The 19,172-nt window shown below is 44.0% G+C and overlaps 2 non-coding genes across 2 annotated transcripts; one reads left to right on the top strand and one right to left on the bottom strand.

The window, feature by feature from the left end:
- Positions 1–1,191: 1,191 nt before the first annotated feature.
- TRNAS-UGA (transfer RNA serine (anticodon UGA)) lies at positions 1,192–1,273 on the bottom strand. Its single transcript has one exon. It is a non-coding gene; the product is annotated as a tRNA-Ser (tRNA).
- Positions 1,274–11,829: 10,556 nt separating this feature from the next.
- TRNAA-AGC (transfer RNA alanine (anticodon AGC)) lies at positions 11,830–11,901 on the top strand. Its single transcript has one exon. It is a non-coding gene; the product is annotated as a tRNA-Ala (tRNA).
- The last annotated feature ends 7,271 nt before the right edge of the window (positions 11,902–19,172 follow it).

Genomic DNA, 19,172 nt, shown 5'->3' with positions numbered 1-19,172 from the left:
CCCAGAAAGAGTGACGAGCCTTGAGCCTTATGCCAGCCTAGGGCTGAGATGGGAAGAAGCTGGGACCACGGAGCCTTAAGAGGAAGGAGGAAGGCTGAACCCCGCAGATGTCACCCGCCATCTCGCGTCAACACATGGCAACAGACTTTGGATGAGAAAGTACCTCTTATGGTAGCTTAAGTTGGACTCTTTAGGGCCTTGTGACTCTAAGCTTCTACCCCAAGCAAATACCCTTTATAAAAGCCAATAGAGTTCTGGTACTTTGCATCAGCAACCCCTTTGGCTGACTAATACAGTGGGTTATACCACAGATTCTTGTAGCACACAATTAGAAATCTGGATTGGATTTTGAATTTTTCCAAATCCCTTTTGACATCTATTGAGACCATTTAGTTTTCGCCATTAATCTTTTAAGTAATTTTAATTATATATATATATATTCCTGATATAAATCATTCTATTTTCCTGGAAAAATCCTGTTTGTAATATCAATATGGTTTCAATTTAATATGCCAACATTTTATTAATAATTTTTGCAACAATATACAAGAGTGAGATTGGTTTTGGGTTCTTTTTTATTCAGCCTTGGCTGGCTTTGGAGTCAATTTAATATGCCAACATTTTATTAATAATTTTTGCAACAATATACAAGAGTGAGATTGGTTTTGGGTTCTTTTTTATTCAGCCTTGGCTGGCTTTGGAGTCAATTTAATATGCCAACATTTTATTAATAATTTTTGCAACAATATACAAGAGTGAGATTGGTTTTGGGTTCTTTTTTATTCAGCCTTGGCTGGCTTTGGAGTCAAGTTTACGCCAGCTTTTTAAAAATGAATTGGGGAAACCTGTATCTTTTTCTAGGCTGCACAACAGTTTAAATGGTATTGGAATAAACTAAGACCTGTGCATATGTTATTCTAAAGTCTTCATTTCAAGCCACCATGATGCTGTCCTTCACCAGCCACTCGGATTTCTGGAAATGTTCTTATAGTATGAGGCACTCCAAAATTGTTGACTGTACCAGAAGGTGGCAATTGGGAGGTAAGTTCCCTGAAACAAGTTAGACCAAGATTTACCAAATGAAAGAGACGATTTAGAGACTCTTTCAGGAACAGGAAAGTCGAAGTCAAATTGTGTTTTAACTTCAATTAGTAACACGTTGGCCAGAAGAGATTAGTTGGAAAACAAAGCCGCTGTGAGCAGGATTCGAACCTGCGCAGGAAAACCCCATTGGATTTCAAGTCCAACGCCTTAACCACTCGGCCATCACAGCACCCTCTTCCGCTGTGTTTTTATACTATAGCACCTACATCAATCCTAAAGTTTTGGTTCATGATCTCAATGTTTTCAGTTTTTCATCAAGTTTAAAATTAAGAGGCTACAGGATCTGAAAAACAGAAAACCTTGACAAAACCACAGTATCCTGGGATGGAGTAAGGAAAAAGCATCATTATAAAGCCGCAGAGCTACAGCCTCTTGCTTTTCTCTGCCAGGTCCAGACAGACAGAACCGGATGTCCATCCCTGGACTCGCGCTGCAGGGACCCGCGCCCTCAGCGTCCCGCCTGACCGCTCCAGAAGCGTGGGGAAACTGGTTCTGAGCCGCCAGCCGCGGTCTGCGGACCAGCCTTTTTCCTGGGCGAAGGGGGCGAACACTCCCGAACCCTGATGCGTGAAACCTGGGGGCTTTATGCATTTTAAAGGAGTGAGGACTCTATAGTTCTTGGAGGTATTTTAAGTTCTCAATCTCAAAAAATAACGTTAGTTACCGTGTACTCAAACACACCATACAAAACATGAACTAACATTATTTCTTATGTTATTTTTCCTAACCCCAGAGAAAACACTTCAGAGAGAGACCTGGGAGGAAAGGATGAGGTGGAGTGCTGAAAAAATGACTTCCCCGTCGGGGAAAGTGGATATTGGGCACAAGAGAAAAGTTACTTTTGTTTTGTTTATCAGTAATTCACCCAATTCAAGGATCTCAATGCCATGGACAAAGAGGTGTGATTTTTTTTTTTTTTTTTTTAAGTGGCAGGGGCAGATTCAGGGCTTGTGGACCTAAAGCTTATACAGAATTGGTGGTCATCTTTATGAAGGAAATACACACAAGTATGAATACAAAATTAGATGAAAGTGAATGTTTACTTAGAATGAGAAAAGCAGTCTGACAAACACTACAGACACAACCAAAACCACAATTGGAAAAACAACTTGATGCCTCTATAATACTTTTCTCCTGCATTGACTGCATTGGCTTTGATCACCTCTCATCAGCTGAGATGCAATCAGCTGACTTGATGATGTAAACCCATCTACCAAACACCTTCACATTAACAATCAGGTCGGGGCTCGCCTGTCCAAACAACTGGACCATAACCTAGCCAAGCTAACACATGAAATTAAACATTACGACCGGTAAGATTTCAGGTTCCATGCATTTTTACCTCATTTTCCCTCATTACTCACAATGCTTACAAGGTCAAGTAGGGAAGGTAAGTTAGTACAGTGGGAGGTGGGAGTATAATTGGGGACCACATCAAATTGTTCAGGCTAATAATTATGTAACTATGCATGGAAGAGATCTCAGAGTACATAATTATATCCCTTTAATTGGAAATTAAATATATTTTTTAGCTTGATCCCTAAAAGGCCTAAACTAAACCCTCATCAGTGCCACTGGATATAAGAGGACATGTGATGTGGGGAAGTTGAAGTGGAGAATGAGTAGTATTAGCACATGGCTATTAAAATATCTTACTCCGGGTTTTTGATGTTGGAGTTTGATGCTGAAGCCTTAAGCTGGAGCCCCGGTAGGTAAGCTCACAGAGGAAACAGAAGTGAACCCCAGGAAGAGAGAAACCCTGAGCCCAGGAACAAGAAGCTTGAGGAAGGGAGGAACCCAGCGAGCCTGAACCCTCGCAGATGTCAGCAGCCATCTTGCTCCAACACCTGAAAATAGACTTTGGTGAGGGAAGTAACTTATGCTTTATGGCCTGGTATCTGAAAGCTCCTACCCCAAATAAATACCCTTTATTAAAAAATATATATATCTTACTCTGGAAAACATTACAGAGACACGTGACCATGTGCGCACATTGTTAGGCTTATGGAAAGTGTTAGGCCAAGTAAGAGACCAGATGCTTAAGCATCATTTTCTACTTCCACTTCTGTCATTTCACCTTCATTTTCCTCATTCTCATTCTGCCTTCTATTTTTATCCACAACACCCCTCAATCATATGCCATTTATTACACTATCAACAGTTCCAGGCAATTCAACAACACAACTAGTAGGAGTTCAAAGAGAAAGGAGAAGAAAACAAATAAGGTGTAAACTTATAAGGAGGAGAATAAGAAAGAGGGGAAATTTACCAAAGAAATAATTTTTAAAAACTCTTAGAATTAAGGACCATAAATCACAGATGAAAAGAATTAGTTAATGAACACCCCAGACAAAATGCAAGTGCAGAAAGGATTACAGAGGCCCTTATACTTTGGCCTGGAGCTGTAACTGAAGGTAGGGCTAACTGTTGTTAAAAACAAACTCCTCCCCAAATATGTAATGACTTAGGCACAGAAAAGGAGATTGAGGGCTCCTGATGAGTGGTAGGAGTCAGTGGGACCTGGTTCTCTGAATTTATGACTCACCATCTTCAACACGGGTGGTTTCCAAGTTTGCTTGCTCACCTACCTTTAGATGTAGATGGGGAAAGAACTTGGAGGACTGGCCATGTACGTGTTTTATGAGTCAGCCCTGAAAAAGGCGCAAATCACTTCTGCTCACATTTCATGGCCTAGAATTCAGTCACATAGTGTGGTGGTTTGAAACTGCATCAACCCCAGAGAAGCATGGTTTTAAAGCTAATCTGTTCCTGTGGGTGTAACCTGCTGCTAGCAGGACCTTTTGATGATGTTACTTCACTTAAGGCATGGCCTGGGGTGGGTCTTAATCCTCTGACTGGCTTCCTTTATTAATGGGATAAATTTGGGGGGGGGGGGGGAGAGAGAGAGAGAGAGAGAGAGAGAGGGGAATAAGGCCTGGAAGCAAGAAGCTTAAAGCAACAAAACCTGGAAGAGAAGGGAGAGACCAGCAGGTGCTGCCATGTGTCTTGCCATGTGGCAGAGGACCCAAGGGTCACTGACAGTCACAGTCTTCAGGAAGAAAGCATCACAGGATGATGCCTTGATTTTATTTTTCCCAGCTTCAGAACTGTAAGCTTGTACAGCTTCCAGTACAGAATAAATTTCCATTATTAAAGTCAACACATTAATATCTGCTCTCAGCAGCCTAGCAAACTAAAACCATACTACACTTAATTCCAAGTGAGTATTGGAAAGGTAGGGAAAGGTAGTCTATTTGTGTGCCCAAGAAGAGGAGGAACCAGTTTGGTGAACAGCTAGCCAATCTCTGCCATGAGAGGACACAACGGATGGCAAAAAAATAAATAAATGAAAAAGATCCATAACAAGACATATCATTATAAAATTTCAAAGCATGAAAATCTTCCACAATATTTTTACTGCTTGACTACCGATATACAGGGACTGTATATTTAGCATACAAAAGGGAGAGAGAGAGAGAAAAAGGAAGTGCTCTCCAGTTCATTAGACTCACCCAGGACAACTAACAAGTAGGTAAGGATGGACAACCACCACACCAAGGAACCAAGAGAATCTACAACTGCCAGCAAGAGAGTCCCATCCATCACCACATGGGATTGAAGCCCCCTTCCAATTAGAGGTCGAGTGGGCATCACCATCCCAGAATCCGCGGGACTGGGAAATAAAATATGGACTAGAGTGGACTTACTGGTATTCTACTATAGACTTATTGTGATTCTAGCAATGGACGAAATTATGTCATTGATGTGGAGACAGTGACCACTGGAGTTACTGAAGGCAGGAAGAGAGAAAAAGACGTGTAGTATGGGGGCATTTTTGGGAATTGGACTTGTCCTGAATGATATTGCAAAGGCAGATACAGAACATTATATATCCTGCCATAACCTGCAGACTGAAGTGGGAGAGAGTGTGAACTACAGTGTGAACTATAATCCATGCTGTGTGGCAATGCTCCAAAATGTGTTCATTAATTGCAACGAATGTACCACACTAATGAAAGAAGTTGTTAATATGGGAAAAGTGGGGTGTGTGGGGAATGGGGCATGTGGGAATCCCGTGTGTGTGTGTGTGTGTCTGTGTGTGTGTGTAGCATTTTATCTAGTCTGAGTATCTTTTAAAAATAAATTAAAAAATATTTTTTTAAAAAAGGACGTAGCTAAGGCATGTTGAGAGTTAGGTCCTTTTTGTATAGGAAAAACCGTAGCATATTATTTCTTTAACTGTGTGAATAAGTAGCCCTATGGGACCCTATGGGCTACTTATTGATGCTAGAAATGGACGGGACCTTTATTAAGGCTGCAGTACTTCAGGACTCACAGGCTGGTCATGATACACTACTTGGAGCAAGGGATTGTTGGCTGTAGGACATACAGTGCAGTGTCTGGGACAGTGAGAAAACTGTTTCCTAGTGAGGAAGGAGATTCCTAGGGTCACACAAGAATGCCCCAGACAAAATGCAAGTGCAGAAAGGATCATGGAGGTCCTTATACCTTAGCCTGAAGCTGTTCTTGTACAACCCTTTATATGAATGAGCCTTGAACAGGAGTGCTAGCACAGTCTACTTACAAAGTCAGGGAAAGATGTTTTCTTTTTTCCTCCTTTTTTCCTTTAGCTTCTGGCATTCAAGGAAAATTCACTCATAGCACTAGCTGGATACAGTTTTAAGGAACAGATGCCCAGAGTCTAATTTTCAGCAATAACATACCGAAATGTAAAAATGTCCAGATTTCAACAAAAAGGTTACAACAACATACAAGGAAACAAGAAATGATGGAAAATGAAATGATTGAAGCATTAACAAATCATCAATGAGAAGGACCAGACCTGGGACATGCCAGACAAAAACTTTAAAAAATGGACCTAAATATGCTCATAGAAATATAAGAAAACATGGACAAAGAACTGAAGGCAATCAGGAAAACATCAGATGAACATAAAGAGACTATCGACAGAGATGGAAATTTATGAAAAGGAACCAACAAGAGCAGAAAATCACAGTAACAGAAATTGAAAATTCCCCAAAGCAGTTCAGTAGCAGATTGGAGTTGACAGAAGAAAGAATCAGAGAACTTGAAGATAAGATATGGTGGTTTAGAGCTAGGTACCCCAGAAAAACACGTCCTTAAACTTAATCCATTCCTAGTGGTATGAACCCATTGTAAATAGGAACTTTTGATGAAGTTTTGTCAGTCGGGATGAGTCTTAATCCTATTACTTTATTCTTTACAAGTAGAATGAAATTCAGGCAGATAGAGAAAAAAGACACAGAGGGAGCAGCCAGAAGTGAAGGTCAGTGGAACCCAGGAGAGAAGGGAGAGCCAGGAGGGGATGCCATGTGCATTGCCCAGTGATAGAGGAGCCCAGAAACAAGGGTCATAGGCAACCAGCCCCAGAAGGCCAGCCCGCGGGAAGAAAGCATCCAGCCCAGAAGGCCAGCCCGCGGGAAGAAAGAATCACCTGATGATGCCTTGATTTGGCCTTCTCCTAACCCTTAAAACCATGAGCCAATAAACTCCCATTGTTAAAGCCAATCCATTGCATGGTATTTGCTAAAGCATAAGACAACTGAAATCATCCAGTCTGAGGAACAGAAAGAAGAAAGAAAGGAGAAAAGTAAACAGAAGGTGAGGAACCTGTGGGACACCATCAAGCTCACCAATATACTCCTTGTGGGAGTCCCAGAAGGAGAAGAAAGACAAAAAGGAGTAGAAAGAATATTCAAAGAAATAATGGTGAAAAGTTCCCAAATTTAGTGAAAGGCATGAATGCATACATCTAAGACTTTCAACAAACTCCAAACAGGATAAATCCCAAAAGACCCAGGTCAAGGCATCTTATAATCAGACTACCAAATGCCAAAGATAAAGAGATCATTATGAAAGTCACAAGAACAGTGTCATACACCAGGGAGCCTCAATAGTATTGTCTCAGTAAGGTTTCTCAACCCAAACCACGGAGACAAGAGGGAGTAGGATGAAATACTTAAACGGCTGAAAGCAAGAAACTGGCAACCAAGAATTCTTTACCTGGCAAAAGTGTCTTTCAAAAATGAAGAGAGGTTAAAACATACCCAGATAAATGAAAGCTGAGGGGGTTTATCACCACTAGCCCAGTCCTACAGGTGCCAAAGAGAGTTCTGCAGGTTAAACGAGAGGATAATAAACAGATATAAACCACATGAATAAACAAAGATCTCTGCTGAGGGTAATGACAGGGGTAAATGTAAATGCCAGTATTAGTGTATTTTTAATTTGTAACTTCACTTTTTACTTCCTACAGGATCTGAAAAAGAAAATTCATGAAGTATAATGACAAATCAATGGTTTTGGACTCATAATGTACAAACATGTAATCTGTGACAAGAACTACTAAAGATGGGGAGATGGTGGGTGTAGGAAGATAGTTTGTGTTTACTATCTAAGTGAGGTTGGTATCAAAGCAAATTAGATTGTCATAGGTTTTAGAGGTTAAATTTAAGTCCCAGGGCATGACCACAAAGAAAATATTGGAGACTATGTAAGCTCAGAGACAGAAATTAGAGTACAAGTTGCCAGTGGTGTGGGGCAGGGAATGGGAAGCTGCTGCATAATGTATCTAGGTTTTGTTTGGAGATATGGAAAAGTTTTTGGAATGGAAGTGGTGAAGGTATTGCAATATTATGAATGTGATTAATCCCCCTGAATGGCCTGCTTGGGAGTGGTTGAACATATATATGTTCTATATATGTTTTCACAATTAAAAGAAAGAAGGTAACTGAAGAGACAAGGACAATGAAATGCAATAAGTGCCCCTGGCTGGGATCTAGCAAGGAAGAAGAGGAGGCTCAAGGGGACGTTATTAGGACAAATGAAAAAATGAAATCTAGTCTGTAAGCTTTATATCAATGTTAAATTTCTTGAACTTGATAACTGTACTTAAGATGGTTTACATAAGTGAATATTCTTGTTGGCAGTATTAAGGGTTCAGGGGGCATAATATATACAACCTACACTCATGTGTCCCGAAAATGGATTGATAAGTGGCTACATGGATAGATAGATAGAAGGATATGACAGATGTGGCAAAAAGTTAAAACTGGAGGATTGGGTATCTGAGGGTGTAGGGATATGTTGGATTCTCTCTATGGGGTTTGCATTATTTTTGTGACTATCCTGTAAGTTTGAACACATTTCAAAATAAAAAGTTAAAAGGAAAAGGAGTTTATGCATGAAAATGCCTTCACAATCTTCAGAACATATTAACCCATTCATATCCAAATTACATTTCTGACACAACACCTTCTTCGGAGAGGATCCAGGTGGGTAAAATTACACACGTCATGTATGTTGGAGTTTTCTCAGTCTATTGGGCATGTGTGTTCTCCGTCCTGAATTAAATGTCTCAGTCCTCAGAATTCTATCTGTTGGAAACAAAGACATAATGATCTCTTATGGAAAGACAAGCTGTTTCCCTGGTAACGCTTACAATGTAAGAAGTTGGGCAGTTGGGAGTGTTGGGCAAGCAGGACGAAGCTGTCATGGGCTACAAGAATAATGAACATATTTACTTAGTAATTATATAGAACATCTAGAGTTTGTACTCCAAGATAAGATCTTTTAGTTCCTTAGGATGGATGGGTAACTTGAAATAAGTTGATTGAATTCAGTAGGTGATAGGTAATATTAATGATTAACTGTATGTAGCTGCTTGTTCGCACGTATGCTGGGGTATATATAGAAGCCCCTCTGAGGCAATAAATTTGTCTGGTGAGTCTTTACTCACAGACCCTGATCCCAACTCTCTCTCTTTCTCTCTCTGTTTCATTCCCCATACCCTTCCGGCCCAAATCTCCATCATTGTCACTTAGGAACTCCTTCCACAGGGTTCCCACCGTCCACACACAGGGCTGTCTACGTTGGTTGTGACCCCTGCCCGGCGCTCTCCCTCCGTGGGACCTGCCACTTCTCTGTTCCCCAGAACTCACTGCCTTAGGCTTAGGCTCCTTTCTGGACCACTTCTGGAGCCTGAGAAGTTCTTCCAGAGCAATGGCGGTGCTCTACAATTCAAGGACTCCACGGTCTTCCTGTGAGCAGCGCAGAGGGAGACGGGAAAGTGACAAGGACTAGGATTGTTAGGAAAGGGTGCTTCTCTTTGAGATTTCCAATCCTCGGCTACAAGAGGAACCCAGAGGCACCTTCATTCCTTTCTTTTCCAGGATTTTCATGAGTGAGTCCTCAACCCCAAAGGCCAGAAGTCACTTTTCAATCCTCACTCTAGCCATTCTTCTAGGGCATTCTCTTCCATGGACACATTAAAAAAAATCTCTTGGTCAGAGTTCTCTGCAGAGTTTCAGATCCATGGATGGTAGCGTTTACGAGACAGTCTCAGAAGGCTGTTCCGACGGCCTCCGAAATCCGTGACTTCATCCCTTCTGGATCCCATCCTGCTTACCGCAAAAAAAGAGAAATACGCCAGCAGAAACTTCGCTCTTCTCTGCTCGCCGGCTGAGCCCCGCCAGCCACGCCACGCGCGTTTCTGAGCGCACCTCCGTCCTTCTAATCCTCCAGGTCCAGCAGGTGTCTCGACCCCCTCCGCGGTCTTAAATCGTCCCCTTCATGCCTGACGCCCCAGCTGACTCAGGCCTCAAGCCCGGGGTCACTGAACGGCTGCGAGAGCCACCCCACAAGCCTTCCTGAAGTGGGACAGAGAACGGGGTCGTTATCCTCAAAATGCCGAACAAAGGGCCTCTGCGCTTGTATGGCAGATTTCGCTTCCCCACCCGCAGTCCGCTCTCCAGACTCTTCAGCCAAAAGCAGTAGGTGAGCAGCAGAAAGCCAGCTGGGGCGAGCAGGACCACGCAGGATCCGGCAGCTTTCCCCGGGGAGAACCCGCGACCCGCGCGCGCGCGCCCACGTAGGGGCACTTGGCCCTCAGGCCCTGGAAGTAAGAGCCCGCGTGGATACCTAAGACCCTTTTTTCCTGAGAATCTTGTAAAGCATATGCATCATCCACAGTCTGTGCTTTCTCGTAATTTTCCTTGGATTTCCAGCTAGACACGCTAAAAACAGACAATCAGGGGTTTCCGTGGCTGCGCCGGCGGCTCCAGCCTCAGGCGGCAGCCTTCACCGTCCTCACCTAAAGCTGCTCCGGACAGGTGACTTTGCGCTCCCTTGGACAGGCTCTTAGGGAAAGTTCAAGAACCGCAAACTCTCCAGGGGCGCGCCGGGAGAGCCTCGGGCCCACGGGCGGGCCTCCCGCAGCTCCCCGCCCGGGAACCAGCGGGGGCCGGTGAGCAGTGCAAATTCTCAGGCTTTGCCCCTGGCCTACTGCGTCCTTCTGGGGATGATGTTACCAATTTGCGTTTCAACCGGGCTTCCAGATGATTCCGAAGCACCGAAATGGGAGAACCGTTGGGCTACAAGGACCGGCAGCTGCACCCCTACTAGAGAAAGGCGCCTTCTTTCTGGAGGAAGCAGGAGAGCGATGGGAGAGTGGGACGCGCCCCCGCCCTCGTCCCCGTCCCCCGCTCCTTTCCCCATCCTTCTCTCCACTGTCCCCGCCCCCAGCTCTTTCCCCAACCCCGAGCCCTCTCTCTTCCCCCGCTCCCCCCAGCCCTCTTTCCTGCCCCCCAGCCCTCTTTGTCTGTCCCGGTCCCCCAGGCCCCTCTCCCCATCCTCCGGCCCTCTTTCTCTTCTCGTACCCCAGCCCTCTTTCTGGTCCCCCTTCTTCCGCCCCTGCTCCCAGGCCCCTTTTCCTCCTCGGGTGCTAGGTGACCCTAGGTCCTGGTTCGTTCCAGTTTCCGTCCTGGCTGGTTTTGATCAACTGGCCGGACTCGGCTCCCAGGGACTCCGAAAACAGTCCGCGGATGCGCAGGGCCCCGGAGTCCGTATTTTCATCGCGCTCCGCAAGGGACTCGCCCCGTTTGGGGACCCCTGCAGCGATGTCTAAAATGCACGCGTGGGAAGGACACCTGCGCCCCTCTAGTCACGGCCCGGAGGGTCGCCTGTGGCCCCTTCTTGTATGCAGCGTTTCCGGGTGTGTGTCGGCAGCTCCGAGGGTCCAGACAGGGCCCCGGCCCCAGCCAGGGAGGAGTCAGGGGCGATGGTGTTTTCGGGTCTCCTGGAAGACCCGGGCCCGCTGGGGTGAGTGAGAAAGAGAGGAAAGCCCAGTGGGGAGTGGCTGTAGGGTTTGCTCCAGGACTCGCGTGTGGGTGGGCGGGAAGCGCTGGCGCGCGGCGGGGCTCGCTGGGGGCGCGGGGGCGCGGGGACGCGGGGGGTGAGGGCTAATCCGCTCGGCGCCAAGCCTTCCCCACCGGATCTCGCGGGTCCGAGATGCTCCCACTCCGGTGCGTTCCCGCGCGCTCCGCCGCGCGCGCCCCGAGCCGCTCCCTGCGTGGCCCTCGGGTCTCCCCGGGGAACTGAATCCTCGCGGCCCCATCTGATGCCCCTGCTCTTCCCTCGCGGCTTCCCGGCGGCCTTTCTTATGCCAAGGAGAGAGCCGCCCTAAGGAGCGGGAGACCGGGCACCGGGCCTCAGGCCGCCCCCTTCCTTGCGGAGGTCCCGGAGCCGGGACTTCCGGCCTAACATTCAGTTTTCCTTCTTTCCTGGGAGCAGCGAGACAGGATCCAGTATAGAAGGTTCAAAAACCACATTTTGGAAGATACTTTTGCTGGCACTAAAAATCGTGATAATAGTCATAGAGATATTTTTGGTGAAAGCGCTGGGCGAGGGGGTGTAGCTCAGTGGTAGAGCGCGTGCTTAGCATGCACGAGGCCCCGGGTTCAATCCCCGGCACCTCCATTTCTTTTCCTTTTTTTTTCGGCTTCTTGCTTCGAAATTTCCAGTTTACAGGACAGTTCCAAAAATAATACCAAACTCAAATAGAGATCTCCAGCATACCTCTCACAGAGGTATACCCCTATCTACCAACTTATATTTTGCCACATTGGCTGTATCATTTTATTTGCGCATTTTCTCCTCCATTATTAGATCCAGTCCAGGATCATGTATTGCGTTTAATTTTCATTGTCTCTTTATTGCATGCAACATAAAATTTCTCATCTTAACTACTCCCAGACGTACAATTCAGTAAGATTAATTGCAGTCACAATGTTGTTCTATTATTAATTCCACCACCCATTACCAGAACTTTCCCATCACCCAAACAGAAGCCCTGCACCCATCATGCATTAACTCCCCATTCCCAGCTCCCACCCCCTAGGTAACTTGTACCCACTCTGTCTCTAAAATTTGCATATTATAGTTATGTCATATAGGTGGTGTCTATAATATCTGTCCATTTGCGTCTGACATTTTACTCAACATGATGGCTTGGATGTTCATCCATGTTGTCGCATGTATCAGAACATGTTTATGACTGAATACTATTCCATTGTGTGGATAAAGCCCATTTTGTTTATCTTCATCCATTGATGGACACTTGGGTAGTTTCCACCTTTTGGGCTAGTGTGAATAATGCTGCTATGAACATTGTTGAACAAGTATCTGTGGGGCCTGCTTTCAGTTCTTTGGAGTATATATCTAAAAGTGGGATTGCCTGGTAATATGGTAGTTCTTTGCTTAACTTTTTGAGGAAAACCAAATTGTTTTTGACAGCAAGCAGCTGTACCATTTTACTTTCCACCAACAATGTGTGCGTGTTCCTCTTTAACACTTGTAATTTTTTTTTTCAATTGTGGCCATTCTAGTAGGTTGAAATGGTATCCTATTGTGGTCTTAATTGGTATTTCCCTGATGGCTAATGCTATTGAGCATCTTTTCATGTGCTTGTGGGCCATTTTTATATATTCTTGGGAGAAGAAGATATTTAAGTTCTTTGCCCGTTTTTTAATTTGGGTTGTTGGTCTTTTAATTATTGAATTGTAAGAGTTCGTTCTATTAATACATTCTGGGTATTAAACCCTTATCAGATGATATACGGTGTCCAAATATTTTCTCCCATTCTGTAGGTTGTCTTTTAATTTTCTTGCTAAAGTCCTTTGATCCACAAAAGTTTTCAATTTTGATGAGGTTCTTTTTTTTTTTCTTTTTTTCTTTTGTTCCTTGTGCTTTTGGTGTAAAGCCTAAAAATCCATTGCCTAACACAAGGTCCTGAAGGTAGTTCCTTGTGTTTTTTTCTAGTTTTATAGTCTCATTCTTATATTTTGATCATTGATCCATTTTGAGTTAATTTTCATCTGTGGGGTGGGGTAGATGTCCACTTTCTTTCTTTTGCATGTAAATATCCAGTTTTCCCAGCAATGTGTAATGAAAAATGCATTGAGGAGACTATTCTTTCCCCATTGATTGGACTTGGCACCTTTGTCAAAAATCAATTGGCCATAGCTGTGTAAGTTTAGTTCTGCGATCTCAATTCTAGTCCATTGGTCTATGTGTCTGTCCTTGTGCCAGACCCACACTGCTGATGATTGTAGCTTTGTAACAAGTTTTGAAATCAGGAAGCGTGCATCCTCCAAATTTGTTCTTTTTCAGGATGGTTTTGGGTATCAGGGAATATTTTTGCTCTTTACTCTCCTGGTCGTGTTTTCATTTACAGAAACATGTTGCCTTTTCTCTTTCAGCCTTAAATTCAGATGGAAAGCAAACTAAATGTTTAGCCTCTAATGTTGACGCATTTCTAACACTGATGCCTGAGTAGCTGCATCAACAGGTAAAGACAAGAAGATAGCACTAGGTGAGCACTGAACAGCTCAGGAGTCCAGGACCTCAACACTTAAACAAGCTTGATCCCATCTGGATACATTTCGCATGTTATCGAAGAGCAAGAAACATGGAAACAAACAACAATGCTAGGATGGAGGACATAAACACTTCACCAGGTACCCCATCATGCTCTCCAGTCACAGCCTCCCCTTCCTGCTCTCCCCAGGCTGTTTCCCTGTCCCCTACCTCAGTATTTATGCTTCGTATGCTTTTCTTAGACTCACCGTTATTGTTCCTGACATTAATTAGATTAACTTTTAGGTTAAGTCTGATGTGAGCTTTGGAATGTGATAGTTCTTTTTGTGTTAAATAAGTCCAAGCTCTCTTATCTGACTGACTTGTACAGCACTGACTGGCTCATTTTAAAACATTATCATGGGAAACGGACTTTGGCCCAGTGGTTAGGGCGTCCGTCTACCACATGGGAGGTCCGTGGTTCAAGCCCCGGGCCTCCTTGACCCGTGTGGAGCTGGCCCATGCGTAGTGCTGATGCGCGCAAGGAGTGCCCTGCTACACAGGGCTGTCCCCCGCGTAGGGGAGCCCCACGCGCAAGGAGTGCGCCCATAAGGAGAGCCGCCCAGCGCAAAGGAGGGAGCAGCCTGCCGAGGAATGGCGCCGCCCACACTTCCCGTGCCGCTGACGACAACAGAAGCGGACAAAGAAACAAGACGCAGAAAACAGACAACCGGGGGAGGGGAGAGGAATTAAATAAATAAATTAAAAAAAAAAACCATTATCAAAGGAGGGTAATCGCAAAATAGAGATGCATACCCCTACCTCCTTCTCTTCCCTCCCCTGGTTCCTTCTCACATCTTGAAGACCTCATATGTGTGTTTGAACATGTCAACACACACCTCCTTGGCAGAGAGCCACTGCTGGCCACCCCTCCAGCCTAGTGGCCAGCTCTCCAGCCTAACGACCAGCCCTCCAGCCAGCCTAGAGGCTACCTCTCCAGCCTAAGGCCACCTCTCTAGCCTAGCGACCACCACTTCAACCTAAAGGCTACCTCTCCAGCCTAAGGCCACCTCTCCCCAGCCTAGAGGCCACCTCTCCAGCCCAGCAGCATGCACATTAGTGCCATGGTCTGCCCTCAGAAGGATGGACAGAGGAAAGAGGCAGAACCATGCAGGTTCTGGAAAGAGGTTGAGGACTGTTTGGGCAAAGAATTCCAGGAGGCCACATATCTAGAGAGTGGACTCCAGGCTCACGGGGAGCTGCATGGTCAGAAGAAGGACCAGGGCAGAGGGCATTTCTTGTCCAGCATTAAGAATGGCACTGAGTATATGGCATATTTCCATTTAACAATACCTGAAATGGTCCTTTAATTCTAAGGTTAATCTTCCGTGCTTTCTTTATCAAATTACCCAGTGTCCTGACTCATGTATGTTGGGTCTCAGTACTTTTTTTGGACACGCAATTTGTATCTCTTGGAGGTGGTACTATATTCCTGACATTAGATTTTAGCAATACCTGCAAAAGAAGAATATAGCAAGGTAGATTTGATAAAGGATGAGTTCCCTGATACAATGGTAGATGGGGAATGGTTTTTTGAAGACTTTGTGGTATAGATCATGTTATCATTAGGACTAGAGATAGACTCTCCTGAACATTTGAAAATGTTCATTAAAAAACTTGAATTCGTACTATTTTCTTAGAGTTTGGGGGCATGATAAAGACACTGAGATGTATGTTTTAGTGGGAGAAGCATATGAATTTCACCTCTAATGTGGTTTTCTTTGTCACTAGAGAATACTGAAGGTATTTCCTATGTAGAAAAATAAAATTTGTAAGCTCTAAAAATATTTATTATTATTACTCTTTTTTTGGGGGGTGGGGAGGTACCAAGGATTGAATCTGGGACCTCACACATGCACAGTAGACCCTCAGCCCCACCCGCTCCCTATTATCACTTTTCTTTTTTTTTGAGGTGCTGGGGGTCAGGGATTGAACCTGGGACCTCCTATGTGGGAAGCTGGCACTCAACCACTGAGCCATATCAGCTCCTCTGAGCTGTTCTTTCCAGCACTCAACTGCTTGAGCCACATCCACTCCCTCTCTTTTTGCTAACAGAGCTGTCCCACTAGTCACATTTCATGTTCTCTGGCCACATGTGGCTAACAGCTACTGTTTGGACAGCACAGTTATAGAACTTCTCAATTATGGCAAAAAAAATTCTATTGGACAATGCTAGGTTAGAGCATTAGTCTTTTGGAAGAGAAAACTTCAATCCAACCAAAAATGATGTAATTTTATTTTGACAAATATTACTGAAACTTTAATTTTTTAAAAATTGGGCAACAGATTGAAATCCATTTGCAAATGTCCAAATGGTTATTGAGGTAGAGGTTTCAGGAATTGCCATGGTTTTCGTGTTTGTGTGTGGTGGTGGTGGAGGGTGAGTTGTGATAAATACAGATAAAAGATTCAGCCACCCAAGAGCTTCTGGGGTAAAATTTTCGTAACAATACTTTTGAAGAGTTTGGATCATTAGGTGCTTTCATGTAATGGAAGCATGAGAGATCTGGAGAGTGGCAATCAGATGGCCATCCTGCAGACACTAAAGTCTTTGCTGTGATGGTAGAGAAGGGGTTCTTAACCTTTTTTGTTCCACGGACCCATTTGCCAGTGAGGTAAAATGAACACCACTGTAATTCATTTATTGCATACATTCATAAGTGAAAGAAATGCTAGGGTTCAGTTAAAGGTCAGAGAAAATAAAGATAATAAGTTGATTTTTTTCAGTTCAAGTGCAAGGACCCTTGAAATCTTTCCACAGATTCCCAAGGTTCTGTGGACCCCTGGTTAAGAACCCTTGTGGTAGATTGTTTTTGTGTATGTCCTTCTGAATTCTTGGAATCCTACTGGGAAACTTTTTATAATGCCAATAATAGTAGTCTAGGACATTTTCTTTACCTTCAAAAACTCTAACTTAAGTGTGGGCTTCAATATTCATAACTGAGCTGTTTTTTAGAATTGACTTTCTTCTAACATTATTAATATTTATTCACTTTTGATTAAGTTGCCCAATGAAGTTAGAAATTTCTTTCTATAACATAGTATTACCAGAACACAAACAACCTGAAGTCATATGTACTCACAGTTTAGCTGTTAACTCAAACTTCTGGCAAGGTGCCATGTCTAGTCATCCGAGACAATGTTGGAAAAAGATTAGTTTCCATTACAGAATGTTAAAATTATAGTATATCCAGCCCAAAGTATATCTTGAATTTTAAAAATATGAACTATCAACAAATCATGGTTGTTTATGGCAATATCAGTCAGTAAATGGCAGCCAGGATATCTTCTTCCTTTCTCTATTTGATAACATAGTATGCCAGTTAATATAGCAATAGATAATTTTGGTCATCTCAGTCTTCTTCACTAATTTCTAAATGCCAGCCTGCTGTTGTCCATGGATCATCTCACACTTGATTTCACCATGTCTTTTTTAAAAATTTCTCCGCCCCCCCCATTGTTTTCTTTTTCTTTCTTTATTTTTTCCCACATGACCCACTCCTCACCCCCGACCACATCATTTTTGTAAACTGTATTTTTTTGAAGATATATATATCACATAAAAAATGTTACATTAAAAAATATAAGAGGTTCCTGTATACCCCCCAAACTCCCACCCCACTCCTCCCACACCAACAACCTCCCCCATCATTGTGGCACACTCTTCGCACTTCGTGAACACATTTTGGGGCACTGCAGCACTACATAGGTAATAGTTTACCCTGTAGTTTGCACTCTCCCCCAGGACATTCAGTGGGTTATGGCGGGATATATAAAGTCCAGCATCTGATCCTGCAGTATCATTTAGGACAACTCAAAATCCCAAAAATGCCCCCACATCACATCTCTTCTTCCCTCTCCCTGCCCTCAGCAACTACTGTGGCCAGTTTTCTCTACCTTGATGCTAAAATTTATTTTATTACTCATCACAGTAGTTTTATAGTAGAATATCAGTAAGTCCACTCTAGTCCATATTTTATTCCTCCATTCTGTGGACCCTGGGATGGTTATGTCCTCTCCACCTCTAGATCAAGAGAGGGCTTAGATTCACATAGATAATGGATGCAATTCTTCTGCTTGCAGTTGTAGGCACTCTTGAATCCCTGGTGTGGTGGTTGACCATCTTCACCTCCCTGTTAACTGACCTGGGTAAAACCAACAAATCAGAGAGTAGGAGTCTCTATGCTGCTGAGGCTCAGGGCCCAGCTGGCACATGGGCAGTCCAGAGATTCAAATCTCCTGAGTATGGACCATCCCTAGTGCCAACCACAGGTTCAGCAAAAGTGACAGAAGAGGCATGTGTAGAAAAGTCACATCTGAGTCCAGCTCCATCACCCTCAGGAGCACAAATTCCAAAGTAGGACCCTCTAACATGGCACAGAACTCCAAATCCACCTGCCATGACCATATACTCTGTGGGTCTCTGTAGCCTTCAGGAGAACCAGTACGTAGGGTTGTATCTACTTTGGCTTTTTCTGGGGTTCTGCTTAGGCATGTGTAAGTGCAAACCCTCTGATGACCTCCCGACTCTTTTTTGAAGATTCTTAGCCATATAAACTCATTTGTCTTTGCCATTTCCCCCTTTTATTCAAGGTCAAAAAGCAGTTTTTAATACTTGATCCAACATGTAGACTGAGATATTCTGCTGGTTTGAGTTGACCCTTTTATTCGAGGTCTTTTTCTAGTTGCTTCTCCAGTTAGTGATTGGTAGTAATCCCTCAGTACCAGGGAGGCTCATCCCCAGGAGTCATGTCTCATGTTGGAGGGAAGGTAATGCATTTACATACTGAGTTTGGCTTAGAGAGTGGCCACATTTGAGTAACATGGAGGCTCTCTGGAGGTAACTCTTAGGCACCCTGCAGCTCTAGACCTAGTTGATATTTCAGACACAGAGACTCCTAAGCATAACATCACTATCAAAGGCTCATTATTGGACCATCCTTCCTTGTAGATCTTTGCCGTTGCACTTGGGGGATTATTGTTGTTCTATTGGAGAATGTGACAGAGCTCCCCTTGGTGGGAACTCAACACTCCCTCAGTTGACGTTTGTAACTGTAACTACTATAAAAATACCCAACATATATCATAACATATTTATGTCCCCTATATACATGCCCTGGAGAACTCCCCCCCCATTGTTTTCACTTGTTGTCTATTCATTGTGTACTCATCTTTCGCTTTTTTAGGACACTGGGAACAAAACCCAGGACCTCTCATGTGGTAGGCAGGTGCCATAATGCTTGAGCCACATCCATTTCCCTCACCAGGTCTTTTGGCTCCAAAAATCTTGGCAGTCGGCATGGCTAAGAGTCCCCTCTAGTGGAAATCCTAAT

Source organism: Dasypus novemcinctus, chromosome 22 (assembly GCF_030445035.2).
Source record: "Dasypus novemcinctus isolate mDasNov1 chromosome 22, mDasNov1.1.hap2, whole genome shotgun sequence".
In the NCBI taxonomy this organism is placed as follows: domain Eukaryota; kingdom Metazoa; phylum Chordata; class Mammalia; order Cingulata; family Dasypodidae; genus Dasypus; species Dasypus novemcinctus.
The sequence above is the reverse complement of the archived record's forward strand: the minus strand, read 5'-3'. Positions and strand labels throughout refer to the sequence as shown.